The sequence below is a fragment of the Rhinoraja longicauda genome, chromosome 24, assembly GCF_053455715.1.
Source record: "Rhinoraja longicauda isolate Sanriku21f chromosome 24, sRhiLon1.1, whole genome shotgun sequence".
Classification (NCBI taxonomy): Eukaryota; Metazoa; Chordata; class Chondrichthyes; order Rajiformes; family Arhynchobatidae; genus Rhinoraja; species Rhinoraja longicauda.
The window spans coordinates 17920189-17937655 of NC_135976.1; positions in this window are offsets into that span (position 1 = coordinate 17920189).

Sequence of the window (17467 nt, forward strand, 5' to 3'; positions counted from 1 at the left end):
CCGTGGAGGGAATGGATAGGCAACGTTTCGGGTCGGGATCCTTTTTCAAACTGAAACGTCGCCTATCTGTGTTCTCCAGAGATGCTGCCTGACCCACTGAGTTACTCAAGTGCTTTGTGTCTACTTTTTTCCACAGAAGGTCATCGTTGCTGAGGGTAGTGTTGTGCAGAGTTCAAGAGCCTGATGGTTGCTGGGAAGAAGCTGTTCTTGAAGTTGGAGGTCACGGTTTTCAGGCTCCTGCACTTTCCTCATGATGGTCGCAGCGAGGTGAGAGCGTGACCAGGGTGGTGTGAATCTGTAGATATATCTGCATGTGTTTTGCAATAGTCTAAAGGTGAGGCTTTCAACTTTCACTATTTTTAGGAACGTGAACTAAACAGCACCTTCCTGTGTTCGTGCCGGTGTAGTTAAGCATAAAGAACACATTCTAGCTGTTAGTATAGCTTCTGTCCACAGAACCTCACACAGAAATGATCATAGCAGGAACTCCAGATCGAGTCATGTGAAGGGGAAAAATAACTATCCTTATCTCTCAGACACTTGCCACATTTAGCAGACTATATTTTTGGTTGTTCCTTCAGGTGGAAGCATGTGTTTAATTATTTTATAAACCTTAATTAATTGCAAAGTAATCGCAAAGGTGGCTCAGTGGGGCAATTTACAGAGGCCAATTGGGGGTGTCACCATGGGGCAGCGGTAGAGTTGCTGCCTTACAGCGCCGGAGACCCGGATTTGATCCTGACTATGGTGCTGTCTGTTTGGAGTTTGTACGTTCTCCTAGTGACCACATGGGATTTCTCCGGGTGCTCCGGTTTCCTTCCACACTCCAAAGACATGCAGGTTTGTAGATTAATTGGCTTTGGTAAAGTAGTGAATTGTTCCTAGCGTGTAGGATCGTGTTAGTGTGCGGGGATTGCTGGCCGGCGCAGTCTTGGTGGGCCAAAGGGCCTGTTTCTGCGCTGTATCTCTGAACTAAACTAAACTAAATTTCGTGGGTCTGATACTTCTTTGAACAGTGTGGAGTTCCTGCTCCTGATTACCTTCTCCTCGCTATTCCTGGAGATTTTTAAAAGTAAAAATGAAAGTTTCAATCATTTCTTCCCACCAACCATCAGGTTCCTGAACACTGCACAACACCAACCTCAGTCCGAAGAAGGGTTCCAATCCGTAACGTCAACTATTCCTTTTCTCCAGAGTGCTGCCTGACCTGTTGAGTTACTCTAGCATTTTGTGTCTATCTTCAGTGTAAACCAGCATCTGTAGTTCCTTCCCACACACAATACTAACCTCAGCAGCACTGGTCTTCCATGACTGTGCCTTTTGGTTGATGTGAATGTCAATATCAATAATCAATATCAATTGACAATGGTCATACATCACGGAAACAGGCCCTTCAGCCCAGCTCGTCCATGCCAAACCAAGATGCCCCATCTAAGATAGTCCCATTTTTCCAAATTTGGCCCACATCCATCCTAACCTCTCCTATTCATTATCCCATCTCATCAAACCAAAATGAGAGGTAGGCACAAAATGCTGAAGTAACTCATCGGGTCAGGCAGCATCTCTGGAGAGAAGGAATGGGTGATATTTCGGGTCGAAATCCTTCAAGGGTCTCGACCCGAAATGTCACCCATTCCTTCTCTCCAGAGATGCTGCCTGACCTGCTGAGTTACTCCAGCATTTTGTGTCTACCTTTGATTTGAACCAGCAACTGTAGTTCTTTCCTACACAAACCAAAACGAGATCTGTTTCAATGATTCAATGGTTCAATTAAACTTTATTGTCACATGTACCTAGGTAAAGTGAATTTCTCTTTTTGTATACAGTTATGTAAAAATCTTACTGTACAGAGGCACAATCATGCTTAAGTACAAGAGTGTAGGAATAGTAGATAACATTGAGGCAATACACACAAGTCGCCATGTTTCCAGTGCCATTTTGTGGATTTAAGTCCAACATTGTTAAAAATGTACAGTCGGCCTAAACGACCAGTTGTCTTGACGATGGGGGCACTGGGTCAGAGTTGCAGGTGTCGGCCTGGCCTGGTGATGTTGTTGGTATCTTCCACCGCCGCTCCGTGCCACTGCAGGCCCTATCCGATCCATGTGCTTGGCCTTTTAGAGTGGCGGCCGATCTAATCGAACCCCAGGCTGCTGCAGTGCCTCCAGCGGCCCACTCCACCGACACCTTGACCTGTGAACGCGCCGTCCCCTCACCTTACACGGCCACTGCTCAGCCTCCGTGCCTCCCACAGCCGACCTCGGAACCCCTGAAGCACCATCGAGGGCACGGAAGGTTAGCCCCAGCCCGCTCACTGGCACCGATCCTCTCTTCCATCCGCCGCCGCCATCTTGAATCTTGAAGCCCACCATGAAGAATCTCATGGTTACGTCGTATCCCTGTTATTAATTGTATTATTGATTATTATGTATTTATTTGAGTATTATTTGTTCATAGGCCTGTTAAGCTGCAGCAAGTAGGACTCTCATGGAGAATGTTGGTGGAGGGGAAGGTGAGTGTCTGTATGGGTTGCCTGAACAGAATATTTAGCGTTCATACCATTGAGTAGCAAGATACCCAAGAGAAAGATGAGGTGCTGTTCCTCCAATTTGTGTGTGGCCTCACTCTAGCAATGGAGGAGGCCCAGGACAGAAAGTTCCTCCCCCCTACAATCAGTGTGAAGAAGAATCCCGAGCCGAAATGTCACCCATCCATGTTCTCCAGAGATGCTGGCTTACTCTTGCACTTTGTGTCTATCTTACGAATTCCATTGTTCCATCACTGATACACATGACAATTAAACACTCTTGACTCTTGACTCCAAAAATAGCACATTTTCTACCGGGGAAAAAGGTTTGTGGGAATTTGAGTGAAGTTGGATCGAATTTTGTGATGCTCAACAGTTTGGCTCCAGAAATATACTCAAGCAATTGGAAGCAAGAGGATAGCAAGAAATGTGTTTTTTATTTATTCTTTGAAACTGCATATTAACAAATAATTGTGGCAGCTGGCAGTTTCGATAAATGATTCATATTTTTGATGTTGTGGTAGTTTTCTTTCATTTGCCAAGTGCCTTTCGATATATTTCATATTTTATTCACCAAATGGAATTGTCTTCAGACAATAGTCAATAGGTGCAGGAGTAGGCCATTCGGCCCTTCGAGCCGGCACCCATTTTATTTCCATACTTCTGTGTCTGATATTTGAAGGTTAGAATATTTGAATTGAATTGAAAGATCGAGCATGGAAACAGACCCTTTGTCCCACCGAGTCCATGCCGACCATCGATCACCTGTTCACACTTGTTCTATGTTATCCCACGTTCGCGTCCACTCCCTACACATGAAGGGCAATTTAGTGAGATCAATTAACTTACAAACTCCGCGGGTTTCCTCCAGTGGTTCCAGTTTCCTTACTCTTTAAGATGTGGGAGGAAATAGGAGCGCCCAGAGGAAACCCAAGCAGTCACAGGGAGAACATGCAAACTCCACACAGACACCACTCAAGAACAGGATCAAACTCATGTTCCTGATGCTGTGAGATGCGAGACTTACCAACAGTGTAACTGTGCTGATTAAATGCCTATTTTTAATAAAAAATAAAACAAGACACAATATGGAGTAACTCAGCAAGTAAGGCTGCATCTCTGGAGAACATGAACAGAAACTCTGGTGACATTTCGGGCCAGGACCCTTTTAAAGTCTGGGCTCTTTTTCAGTTGGATCGGGACTTTAAGCACAAATAGATTGGCTTTTCTTCGCAAAACTTAATTGATAACAATGGAATGCTGGCTTGTTAATCTCAATGTTAATAAGGTGAGAGGGGAAAGATTTAATAGGAACCTGAGGGGCAACCTTTTTCACAAAGAAGGTGGTGGGTATATGGAACAAGCAGACAGAGAATGTAATTGAGGTAGGTACAATGAGAACATTAAAAGACATTTAGACAGGTACATGGACAGGAAAGGTTGAGAAGGATATGGACTAAATGCGGGCAAATGGAACAAGTTTGGATAAATTGTCTTGATTGGCATGGACACGTTGGGCTGAAAGGCCTGGTTTTCTGCTGCATTCCTCCAGAGGTGGCAGGCGTATTGGTAGGACTTCAGCAAAATGGTCCATGAAATGAATTACAAACCAGTATTGAAATCTAATAACTCGCAAATTCTTGTCCAACTTGGACAGGTACATGGGCAGGAAAGGTTTAGAGAGATACTGGCCAAATGCGAGCAAATGGGACTAGTGTAGATGAGGCATCTTCGTCGGCATGGACGCGTTGGGCCGTAGGTCAGTTTCCGTGCTCTATAACTCTATGCTTCTAAATCAAAGCCCCATCCAATTTAATTAAGCTCAGGTTCAAGTCTCATTCAAAATATACCAGTTAAGACAATGCAACTGTGACAGTGCCACAGCGGTAGAGTTGTTGCATTACAGCGCTAGAGACCCGGGTTTGATCCTGACTATGGTGCTGTCTGCACAAAGTTTGTATATTCTCCCTCTGACTGCTTGGGGTTTACCCGGGTGCTCCAGTTTCCTCCCACACTCCAAAGACATGCGCATTTTTAGGTTACGTGGCTTCTAATTGTCCCTAGTGTGTAGGATTGAACTAATGTACGGGATGATCGCTGGTCGGCGGGGACTCGGTGGGCCGAAGGGCCAGTTTCCACGCTGTATCTCTAAACTAAACTAAACACTTTCTCTGAATATCTTTGCCAACCCAGAACATATTTTCTTTTTGGTAGATTCTCTTAAAGGGATAACTTTATGACTCAAATTTATATTTCCTTATCCATTTGGTAACTACAAAATGCATTGAATGAATTAAACGTTTAATAAACGCATTAAACATTAAACCAACTGATTGTGTAAGGGAAATGCCAATTAAAAAGCAAGACGAGTTTTGAACATGAGGTCACAGACAAAATAATTAATTATTGATTATAATGAATAAGTAATAAAAATCATCACAGTTGCAAATCAAAATCTTAGCACCAATATCAATACTTGATCAATAGTAATTACACAGAATGGTAATCAAAGAAAATTGCAGTAGAAATCGTAAATATTCATATCTGTATTACTGCTTTGGAACATTTTGTGATAATGGTGCCTTTTTCATTTGTTTAATAGTGGATTTAAACACATGTAGAAATGGTTGGATTATGCTGTGAAAATAAAAAGGTAAATAGACACCATTATTTGTGGTTCAAATTGCATATCAACTTCCTCTTAGCAAGCTTATATATTTAACCATGAAAGGATATGCTGTCTGATCTGCGCTACTAAATAAGCTTTGCAGAAATGCAATTTTTCCCTCGTAGTGCTTTGAATACCTGAGCTTTTGTGCATAGAACACAGAGCAGAGTACAGTACAGCACAGGAACAGGCTCTTCGGCTCACAATATCTGTGCTGCACAAGATGCCAAGGCCAACTCTTATAAGGGATCCATATCCCCTTATTCCCTGCACATCCATGTGCCGATCCAAAAGTCTCTTTGATGCCACTATCGTATCTGCCTCCACCACCACCCCTGGCAGCATGTTCGTTGAACTCACCATTCTCTGTATAAAAAACTTGCCCCCACACATCTCCTTCTTAAACTTTGCCCCTCTCACCTTGACACAGCAGATGTGGATTAAATTTCCCAGAAAAAAAAAAATGGTTCGTCTATCCCAGTGTACAGAAGATAATAAGTGAATAGGTGCAGGAGTGGGTAACACGACTTCCCGAGACTACCGAACCATTCAATGGACCCATTGTCCCAAGTCTGAGGAAGGGTCTCGACCCGAAACGTCACCCATTCCTTCTCTCCAGAGGTGCTGCCTATCCTGCTGTTACTCCAGCGTTTTGTGTCTCTCTTAAGTCCCAAGTCTCATCTCCTCTTCTGTGGCAGTCCCTTAGTCCACCGAGTCCGTGCCTACCACAATTACCTCTACACTAGTTCTATCCTACACACCAGGGACAATTTACAGAAGCCAATTAACCTACAAACCTGCATGTCTTTGGAATGTGGGAGGAAACCAGAGCACCTGGGGAAAACCCACGCAGTCACAGTGAGAACGTAAAAAACTCCATACAGACAGCACCCGTGCTCACGATCGAACCTGGGTCTCTGGCGCTGTAGGGCAGCAACTCTACTGCTGCACCACTGTGCCGCCCTTGATCTGTAATCTGGAGCATTTTGTTCAATTTTGTGATACGTTCACTGTGCAAGTTCCATGTGTCAAGGATCATGAGTGTTTTATTGTCGTGTGTCCCAGAATGGAATAATACATTTTTAACTTGCAGCAGCACAACAGATATGTGAACATAGTACTCTGTAAAACCCATAATGAACAACAACAAAAAGTTCAGTATATATATATATATATATAAAACAAACAGACAAATGGACAATAATAATGTAAAAATAATGGCATTTGACATTACAGTACTATGTATGATCATAGTGTCAAACTGCATTGTATGCTCATAGTCAAACAGCACTGAAGCACGTCCTTCAGCCCACCGAGTCCAAGCTAAACACTAGCCATCTGTACTAATTCTTCACTAGACCCATTAGAGAGCGTACTGACTGGTTGCATCATGGCCTAGTTCAGTAATTTGAAAGCCCAGGAAGGAGGAGGCTACAGAGAGTGGCGGACACTGCCTGGTCCATCACAGTACTGACCTCCTTACCTTCGAAGGGATCTACAGTAGGCCTTGCCTCGAAACCGGCAGTCAATATCTTCAAAGACCCACACCACCCTGGCCATGCCCCTATTTCACTACCACCTCATAGATGAGGTTGGTGTTTTTCAGTGCTCAAGAGTCTGATGGTTGTTGGGAAGGTGCTGTTCTTGAACCTGGTTGTCATAGTTTTCAGGCTCCTGTACCTTCTTCCCAACGGTAGGGGTGAGATGAGAGCGTGGCCAGGGTGGTGTGGGGTCTTTGACGATGCTGACTGCCTTTTTGAGGCAGTACTTTCTGTAGACCACCATCAAAGGGATCTATAGGAAGCCCTGCTTTGTGAAAGGCAGCCAAAATCATCAATGACCCACACCACCCTAGACATGCTGTCATAAGATCATAAGTGATAGGAGCAGAATTAGGCCATTCGGTCCATCAAGTCTACTCTGCCATTCAATCATGGCTGATCTCTATTTCCCTCCTAACCCCATTCTCTTGCCTTCTCCCCATAACTCATATTAATCAAGAATCTATCTATCTCTGCCTTAAAAATATCCATTGACTTGGCCTCCGCAGCCGTCTGTGGCAAAGAATTCCACAGATTCACCACCCTCTGACTAAAGAAATTCCTCCTCATCTTCTTACCAAAGGAGAGTCCTTTAATTCTGAGGCTATGACCTCTGGTCCTAGATTCTCCCGCTGTCACAGGGAACGGTGAACTGAAAGCTTAATGCTTTTCTGACACTTGTGTAGGGAGAAAAGGTGGCATGTTTGATCTTATATTTTACCACAACCACAAGATCACAGAAGTGCAATGGTGTTAATTGTGCCGGATGTATTTAGTTTCTTGTTTGCTGACAAGAAAATAAGTTGTGTTGAAACTTATGATTTTGTTGTTGGATATTTGCACATTTGAATGTTTGCGTAACTCTGTTGCCATTTATTTCTTTAACTCTTCAGTTTGATATCAATTGCCTTCATTCCGTGAGGACAGGGGCAGATGTGGAGTTAAATAAATTATTGACAAGTGCAAGTAGGTGAGACATACCAGTTGTGTTGCACTAATATTTGATGCATCTTCCAGCTGTGGAAATGCATTTCTGAGTGAAACATCTGGAATTGCAGACTCTTTGAATATACAACAAACATAAATAAATCCTTCACTTTAAAATGTGTGTAAAGCTCCAGTTTCTCAATGAAATTTGGAATTGAAAGGAATAATCAGGTGGTCCTCTTGAAGGTAGTGTAAAAAAACATTCTTGAGATGCACCAAAGATAGACACAAAATGCCCGAGTAACTCAGTGGGTCAAGCAGCATCTCTGGAGAGAAGGAATGGGTGACGTTTCGGGTCGAGATCCTTCTTCATTTTATTTTTATTTTTATTTTTATTTTTCAACTTGATTTTATCATCGGCAATTGCAAGTGCCACATTGTTGATCTGGGTCAATTCAACGCAGAAGAAAATGATGAAGATGATTGTAGTTTGGTAAAATATGAGTGTCAGTATCAAGAACAATTTGAGTTTAAACTTTGGACTAGTGGGAAGGAGTTTACAACTTGTGTTACAAATAGCAAAACTGGTGCACAAAACTCACAGTGACTAAAGCAGGAAAAGGGTTACCACATCCTGTGATTATGGCGAAAAAGTTTGTAAATAAGGTGGCATTTGAATGTTGTCTTGATTTTGAGATCTGTGCATGATAGTCACTCTTCAGTTATGTGTCATGTGTTTGAACATGCTAACACCCTTCAACTTGGCCACTCCTCAAGCCTTGCTCAACTGCCTGGGCCACATATTTCTTCAGAAACAATGTTCAGGTTACTACATGATTCGAGTTTCAAATTAATATCATTCCATGACTATTTCTGCTGCATTACCTTTGCACATCGAGGTGGCAGTGAATATAATCATGTTCGAGAAAGCATCTTTGAACTAGTCATGCACAGTGGCACGCGCAGTAGTACAGTTGCTGCCTTACAGCGCCAGAGACCCGGGTTCAATCCTGGCTATGGACGTTGTCTGTATGGTTTATACGTTCTCCCTCTGACCGCGTGGGTTTTCTCCGGGTGCTCCGATTTCCTCCCACATTCCAAAGATGTGCGGGTTCGTAGGTTAATTGACTTCTGTAAGTTGTCCTCAGTGTGTAGGATAGATAACATAGAGCTGGTGTACGGGTGATCATTGCTGGGCGCGGACTTGGTGGGCCGAGGGGCCTGTTTCCATGCCGTATCTCTAAACTACACTGGAATTTAGAAGGATGAGAGGAGATCTTATCGAAACGTATAAGATTATTAAGGGGTTGGACACGTTAGAGGCAGGAAACATGTTCCCAATGTTGGGGGAGTCCAGAACAAGGGGCCACAGTTTCAGAATAAGGGGTAGGCCATTTAGAACTGAGATGAGGAAAAACTTTTTCCATCAGAGAGTTGTGAATCTGTGGAATTCTCTGCCTCAGAAGGCAGTGGAGGCCAATTCTCTGAATGCATTCAAGAGAGAGCTAGATAGAGCTCTTAAGGATAGTGGATTCAGGGGGTATGGGGAGAAGACAGGAACGGGGAGTATAAGAAAATAACTGCAGATGCTGGTACAAATTGATTTATTCACAAAATGCTGGAGTAACTCAGCAGGTCAGGCAGCATCTCGGGAGAGAAGGAATGGGTGACGTTTCGGGTCGAGACCCTTCTTCAGACGGGGTACTGATTGAGAATGATCAGCCATGATCACATTGAATGGCGGTGCTGGCTCGAAGGGCCGAATGGCCTCCTCCTGCACCTATTGTCTATTGTCTATTGTCTAACTAAACTAAATGTGTACTGAGATACAGTGAAAAGCTTTTTTTTGCATGCTGTCCAGTCAAAACAGCTATTATACATGAGTGCTATCAAACCAAACTCAAGTACAATGGATAGAACAAAGAGAAAAACTCCAGAGTACAGACTCTGTGATTCCTCAGCATTGTAGAGTAAAATTTACAGAGAAAAAGTCCAATGTCTGCATAGAGGTAGGTTAGAAGATCAGAACTATACCGTAGCTTATGGGATTACCTTTGGAAAGGAGATTAAGAGGAATGTATTTAGTCAAAGGATGGTGAATCTGTGGATTCATTGCCACAGAAGGCTGTGGAGACCAGGTCAATGGATATTTTTAAGGCAGCGATTTTTAGATTCTTGATTAGTACGGGTGACAGGGGTTATGGGGGGAAGGCAAGAGAATGCGGTTGAGAGGGAAAGAAAGATCAGTCATGATTGGAGTAGACTTGATGGGCCGAATGGCCTAATTCTGCTCCTATAATTTATGAACTTATGATGACCATGCAGATGTCTGATAGCAAAGGAGCTAGTGGGTCTGGTGATGTGCCCTGTAAAGCTTCTGTATCTTCTTCTGTGGATCCAGTCAGCAACATGAGTAGGAAGGAACCTGCTGATGTTTACACAGAAGATAGACACAAAATGCTGGAGTAACTCAGCGGGTCAGGCAGCATCTCTGAAGAGATGGAATGGGCGATGTTTCGGGTCGAGACCCTTCTTCAGACTGAGAGTCAGGGGACAGGGAGACACAGAGACATGGAAGGGTGAGGCCCAACGCAAATTGGAAGAACAGCACCTTATATTTCGCTTGGACAGCTTACAACCCAGCGTATGAATATTGACTTCTCTAACTTCAAGTAACCCTTGCTTCCCCTATCTCTCCATCCCTCCCCCATCCTTGTTCTCCAACCAGTTTTAGTCCTCCTGATTAAATTTTACTGACTGTAAGCCTCATTGTCACCTTCCCCATAGCTAACAATGAACCATTCTAGATTTTCCTTGATCAGCATCCCCTTTGATCTGTTTTTACACCCTACCTCTTCCATATGTCCGTCTCCCTCCCTTCTGACTCAGTCTGAAGAAGGGTCTCAACCCAAAACGTCACCCATTCCTTCTCTCCAGAGATGCTGCTGGTCCTGCTGAGTTACTCCAGCATTTTGTGTCTACAGTCAGCAACATGTTCTGCATTCATGTTAATCACAGATACAGTGCACTGCTTGTATTAGGAATGAGGACAGTGAATAAGAAATGGCTGCAGTAACCATAAAGATGTCAACACAGTCTGATTGCTTACAGTTTTTTTTAGATGCTTTTAACTCCTTAAATCAAACTGAAAGCTACTAATTCCTATTTATTCCTGTTCAAAGTCACGGAATGTGCGATGGTCAATATCACACTTTAATAAGCATACGTTGATAAGGTTCCCATTTTATCCCTCATGAATCAGCCATTGCGTACTTTAATATGCTAAAACGATAAAGGTTCTTTCCACAGGAGGAGCTCAGCTCTCATTCTCTAAAATGCCCATGGTTTTGCCTGTGCTGTGCTTAACGAACTTGTCAAGGACATCATTAATAACACTGGAAGCTTCTCTTCCGAAAATAAGCCACTGGTCAATTTGAAGGCCTTCATATTTTGTAATGAGGCAGCCATTGGCTTAATGTAATTTTTGTGAAACTTGAACAAATTCTCTGGGTAAAATAACATTCATCGCACAGTACAACACAAGAACAGACCCTTCACTCGAAAGGTGTCCAAGTTTGTAGGTTAATTGGCTTGGTATAATTGTTGATGTGCGGGAATCGCTGGTTGACGCGGTCTCGGCGTGCCGAAGGACCTGTTTCCTTGCTGTATATCCAAACTAAACTAAGCACCCATAGTCAGGATTAAACCTACTGCAACTCTACTGCTGTGTCACCATGCCGACCTGTTCACATGTTCTAAGAAGGGAACCAACCTGAAACGTCACCAATTGGTGACACGGGTAATCAGGGGTGGTGATGGAGGCATCAGGCATGCTTGCCTGCATTGGTCAGGACACTGCACAGGACAGGCAGCATCCCTGGAGAGAAGGAATGGGCGATGTTTCGGGTCAAGACCCTTCTTCAGACTGGGAACGTTGAAACGTTGCCCATTCCTTCTCTCCAGGGAAGCTGCCTGCCCCGCTGAGTTGCTCCAGTATTTTGTGTCTATCTTCAGTTTAAACCAGCATCTGCAGTTCCTTCGTACACACTGAGTAAAGGAGTCATATTGCAACTGTACAAATGGATGGTGAGGCCACACTTGGAGTACTTGAACACTTGTGGCCACCCAACTATAAGAAGTTGTTATTAAGCTAAAAAAGGTGCAGGAAAGATTCACAAGGATGTTACCGGAAACTGGGGGGCTTGACCTATAAGAAAAGGGCGGCACATTGGCGTAGATGGTGGAGCCGCTGCCTCACAGCGTCAGAAACCCAAATTTCATCCTGACTCGGGTGCTGTCCGTGAATGGAGATTGCACCTTCTCCCTGTGACCCCGTGCTCCGGTTCTCTCCCACATCCCAACAACGTGTGGGTTTGTAGATTGATTTACTCCTGCAAATTGCCCCAAGTGTTCAGGCAGTGGATGAGAAAGTGGGATAACATAGAACTCGTGTGAACAGGTGATCGATGGTCAACATGGACTTGGAGGGCTGAAGGGCCTGGTTCCATGGTGTATCTTTCAAGGGGCTGGAAAGGCTTGGCTTTTCCCCCCTGGACCAGAGGAGGCTGAATGAATGAATGAATGAATGAATGAATGAAAGAATGAAAAAAAAATTCCCCATCTCCGTTCTAAATGGCCTACCCCTTATTCTTAAACTGTGGCCCCAGGTTCTGGACTCCCCCAACATTGGGAACGTGTTTCCTGCCTCTAACGTGTCCAATCCCTTAATAATCTTATATCTTTCAATAAGATCCCCTCCCATCCTTCTAAATTCCAGCGTATACAAGCCTAGTCACTCCAGTCTTTCAACATACGACAGTCCCGCCATTCCTTTCAGTGACTGATGCACTAGGACACCCAGATCTCATTGTACGTCCCCTTTTCCTAACTTGACATGCCCCCTTTTCCTAACTTGACATCATTCAGATAAAAATCTGCCATCCTATTCTTACCACCAAAGTGGATAACCTCACATTTATCCACATTAAGCTGCATCTGCCATGCATCCGCCCACTCACACAAACCTGTTCAAGTCATAGGTGCACAAGTAATAGGTGCTTGAGGTCAGATTCTGTAACTTGGATCAATTAACCTCAATGGAGTAACTCAGCGGGTCAGGCAGCATTTCTGGAGAAAAGAAAGAGGTGACGTTTTGGTTCGGAACCCTTCTTCAGTCTGAACGATAGAGGTGGGGTGGAGGGGAATTGGAAGGGAGAAATGACCCGCTGAGTTACGCCAGCATTTTGCCTCTTTCTTTTGTCAACCAGCATCTGTGGTTCCTTGTGTCTACTATTGACCTTTTGTGTAGATTCTCGTTGTCTTCATTGTTTCGTTTTCAAATAACAAGGGCAGATAAGCATAACATTCATGCCTTTTGATATTTTTCCACCAAAACTATCCAGCTTTACAACCTCCCTATGGTTTCGTTTTGCTGCTGATTTCCTCCTCTTCACACGAGCAGTCAGCCTGCACGGTGTTTCAGGATGTGTGGCTCTGCGAGTTGCACTACATATCACAATCTATTGTTGCTGCTCTTCTGATTAAAGCTGTTTGAATGTTGATGTGGCACTAACCGAGCCCCGAGGCATGCCATTCACTTCCCCGAGCACCAATTATATCAAATGCTTCACATGTTTACGTGCTTTTTTCAAATTTGGGTGTTGTGCATTTTTTTAAAATTCAACTTCCTTTAAATTCCTGTTGAATTAAAAAAATCATGACATGCACAGACAATATTGATAGCTACTTTGACCTTTTCACTGTTCATCTTATTAATTTACGGTGGCGCAGCGGTCAAGTTGCTGCCTTACAGCGCCAGAGACCCGGGTTCGATCCTGTCCATGGGTGCTTGTCTGTATTATCTTCCCGTGACCTGTGTGAGTTCTAATCCAGGAGCTCCGGTTTCCTCCCACATTCCAAAGACGTACAGGTTTGTAGTTTAATTGGCTCGGGATAATTGTAGATTGTTTTGAGGGTGAGGGGTAGTGCTGGTTGGCATGGACTCGCTGTATCTATCTCTAAAATAAACTAAACTAAACAACATTTATAACTAGACCAAGTGGACCCGTTGGGCCCAAACTTCTCCTGCAATGGCGCTGCACGCTCTCCTCCCCCGTCCCCCTACCCTCTCCCCCTCCCCCTCCCTCCCCCCTCCCCTCCCCCTATCCCCCTCCCTCCCTCCTCCCCCTCGCTCCCCCCTCCCCTCTCCCCCCCTCCCACTCTCTCTACCCTCCTCCCACCCTCCCTCTCTCCTACCCTCCTACCCTCCATCCACCTCCTCCTCCCTCCTCCCCCCCTCCCTAGGAGATAAATTTAAACTTTAAAATGTGAATAACTTAAAAAACATAGCACCAATTTCAATGAAAGTTCTTCCATTAGCACCAAAGGGACGACGGTGAGTAAGGTGGGCCTAAAATTGTCGTGCTATTGTGTACCATTTTGGCTGTAGTGCAGGAACAAACAAACAAACAAACAAACAAACAAACAAACAAACAAACGAGAGTTTTCGTATACAGATGGTAGAACTGCACAAATGTTGTTAGGAGTCCATGCTGGTCCATCACCGATTGTCCGACAACTGGTCATCCTGCACCTCCTTTAACCTTGACAAAATCATGAGAGCGCACTTGAACTCTCCCGAAAATGTGCAGCCTAGGCTGGGTGAGATGGTGGACTTCCACAGCCGATCGACAGGTTGAATTTACCCCCTGCAGCCGGGGCTCTGGAACTATGGCCTTGCTGGAGCTGGCAGATCCATTCCCATAGCCGACTTCCAAGGCCAACTTTGCAGGCCGGCCTCTCGCCCCGCAAGGCCGTGATCTCTGTTGGCCCTGTAAAGTGGATAAAACGGCAAGACTCTGGAACCAAGAGTGCCGGAAAATCGCTGTGGGGGGGGGCCTGTAATATGGAGTTGCCATGTAATCTCTAGACTACAGATGACCACAGCCCCACCCTTGACTCCATCTACACTTCACACTGCCTCAGCAAAGCAGCAAACATAATCAAACACCATTCCTATCCTGACCATTCGTTCTTCCCCCTCCCCCGCTCCTATTGGAAGATGATGCAGAAGCAGTGATTGGTACAGATATGTGTGCACCACCAGACTCAGGAACAGCTTCTTCCTCGCTGTTATCAGGCTTCTGATCTCTACCTTAGAGATCAGTCTGAGTTCTGTCTTATTCACCTTTACCATAAGAGGTCCTTCCATAAGCACGGTGGCACAGCAGTAGAGTTGCTGCCTTACAGCGCTTGCATTGCTAGAGATCTAGGTTTGATCCTGACTACGGGTGCTGTCTGTACGGAGTTTGTACTTTCTCCCCGTGATCATGTGGGTTTTCTCCGAGATCTTTGGTTTCCTCCCACTCTCCAAAGACGTACAGGTATGTAGGTTAATTGGCTTGGTAAATGTAAAAATTGTCCCCAGTGTGTGTAGGATAATGTTAATGTGCGGGGATCGCTGGTCGGCGTGGACCCGGTGGGCCGAAGGACCTGTTTCTGCGTTGTATCTCCAAACTAAACTAAACAAAACTAAACTAAACTTCCACATGTAATTATTCCTACTGGTTCATTATCTATGTTCCTATGAGAAGCAAGTTTCATAGCTTACAGCATCATTTTGATAGTTAGCTCCCAAACTTGCCCTCTCCCTTTAAAGTCTGAGAAAAGAATATGTTTAGAGATACCATACATCCTACACCCACTAGGGACAATTTTTACATTTACCCAGCCAATTCACCCACAAACCTGTACGTCTTTGGAGTGTGGGAGGAAACCGAAGATCTCGGAGAAAACCCACGCAGATCACGTGGAGAACGTACAAACTCCGTACAGACGGCGCCCGTAGTCGGGATCGAACCCGGGTGTCCGGCGCTGCATTCACTGGAAGGCTGCAACTCTGCCGCTGCGCCACCGTGATTGCAAATATGGACCTCAAATGACAAAATCAGTAAGTGGGGGAAGAAAATTATTCTGATGTTTCCGCTTTGAGATCAACTGAAGAAACAAAATAAAAATTAAATGATGCCAAATGGCTACCGTTGTGAAAATTACGATGTGGCTGATCGTCAAGCAAACTAGAGAAGATATGGTGAGGACTGAGAAGATATGACAGTTCACCTTTTTTAGATTTTTAGAGATACAGTGCAGAAACAGGCTCTTCGGCCCATGCCAACCAGCAATCATCCCATACACTAGCACTATCCGACACACCATAGACCATATATCATTCTTTTTAACTGAAAACAATTGACCTACAAACCTGTATATCTTTGGAGTGTGGGAGGAAACCGGAGCACCCGGAGAAATCCCACGCAGTCACAGGGAGAATGTACAAACTCCATACGGACAGCACCCGTAGTCTGGATTGAACCCGGGTCTCTGGCGCTGTAAGGCAGCAACTTGACCGCTGCGCCACTGTGCTGCTCAAAGCGTGGATTTGGACCTCGTAGATGACGTTGACTCCAAGAAGCTTGGCAATGCTGTCAGACAGTTTGAGATAACACAACCTTCAAAAGTAACAAATAATTGTTGCAAGTTTTAACCAATAACCCAAAATTTACATTTATCTTTTAATTAATTAGGATAAACTTGTTTGGTAGAGCATATCCACGCTTTGTGACTGAACCTTAAATCCCCTTAGAGGATTTCTACAGCATGTCTGCAGTGAAACAATTTATTTTAATATTAATTTCAATTCAATATGAATTTGCTCAACGGATTAGCATCTAAGCTCTTCATAGTTTTGTTGGGTTGTTTAATTGGATACAAGAAAAAATAAAACAACATATGTTTAGCTAACTTTTGTTACTATCGAGTTGTTATCAATGGAATATCATGAATACGTTTTGATCATAAATAAACGCATGAAATTTGCTGTTCAATTTAGTTCAATTTAGTTTAGTTAGGTTTAGAGACATAGCAGGGAAATTTGTCCCACCGAGCTCATGTTGACAATCGATCACCCACCCAGGGCCGTTTTTACAGCATTATGGGCCCCCGGGCAAAGCAGTGTCCTGGGGCCCCTACCGTTACTCTCCCCCACCCCCCTTTCCCTACCAGCCCCCCCCTGTCGTGCCGGCGAAAAGCACTTACCGAAAAGCACTTAGCGATGGACTTAGGGTGCTACATTGTTGCGAAAAGCACTTACAAATCGCTGTGAGAAGCACTTAGTGACCGAAAATGTTGCCAAAAAAGCACTTATTGAACCTACATTTTTAAAGTAGTATTTATTTATTGCAAGTCACTTAGCCTGTTTCCGGCTGTATATATATGATATGATATGATGATACACAGATCAGCATGGGGCCCCTATGCTCGTGGGCCCCCGGGCAAGTGCCCATCAGGCCCATGCGTTAAGACGGCCCTGCACCCACCCACTCTAGTTCTATGTCATCCCACTTCCTCATCCACTCCCTACACACCAGGGCAGACTGAGGAAGGGTCCCAACCCAAAACGATCGCCTATCCATTATCTCCAGAGATGCTGTCTGACCCGCTGATTTACTCCAGCATTTTGTGTCTATCTTTGGTATAAACCAGCATCCGCAGTTCCTTCTTATTACATAACAGTCAAGAGTGTTTTTTAATTGCCGTAAGTGCTGACTGCGGAACAATGAAATTCGTACTTGCGGCAGCATCAGCATCAGCGGCCTGTGTAACAGCATTGAGGAACCATGCAGCAGTGAGTCATACTCTGGGTTATATATAATTTAACTTCGAATGCCATGAAATGTAACATAGAAGAGAAGGAATAAAAATGATATTGCGGAAAGTGCCCTCGTGTGAACATCTTGCATGTGCCTT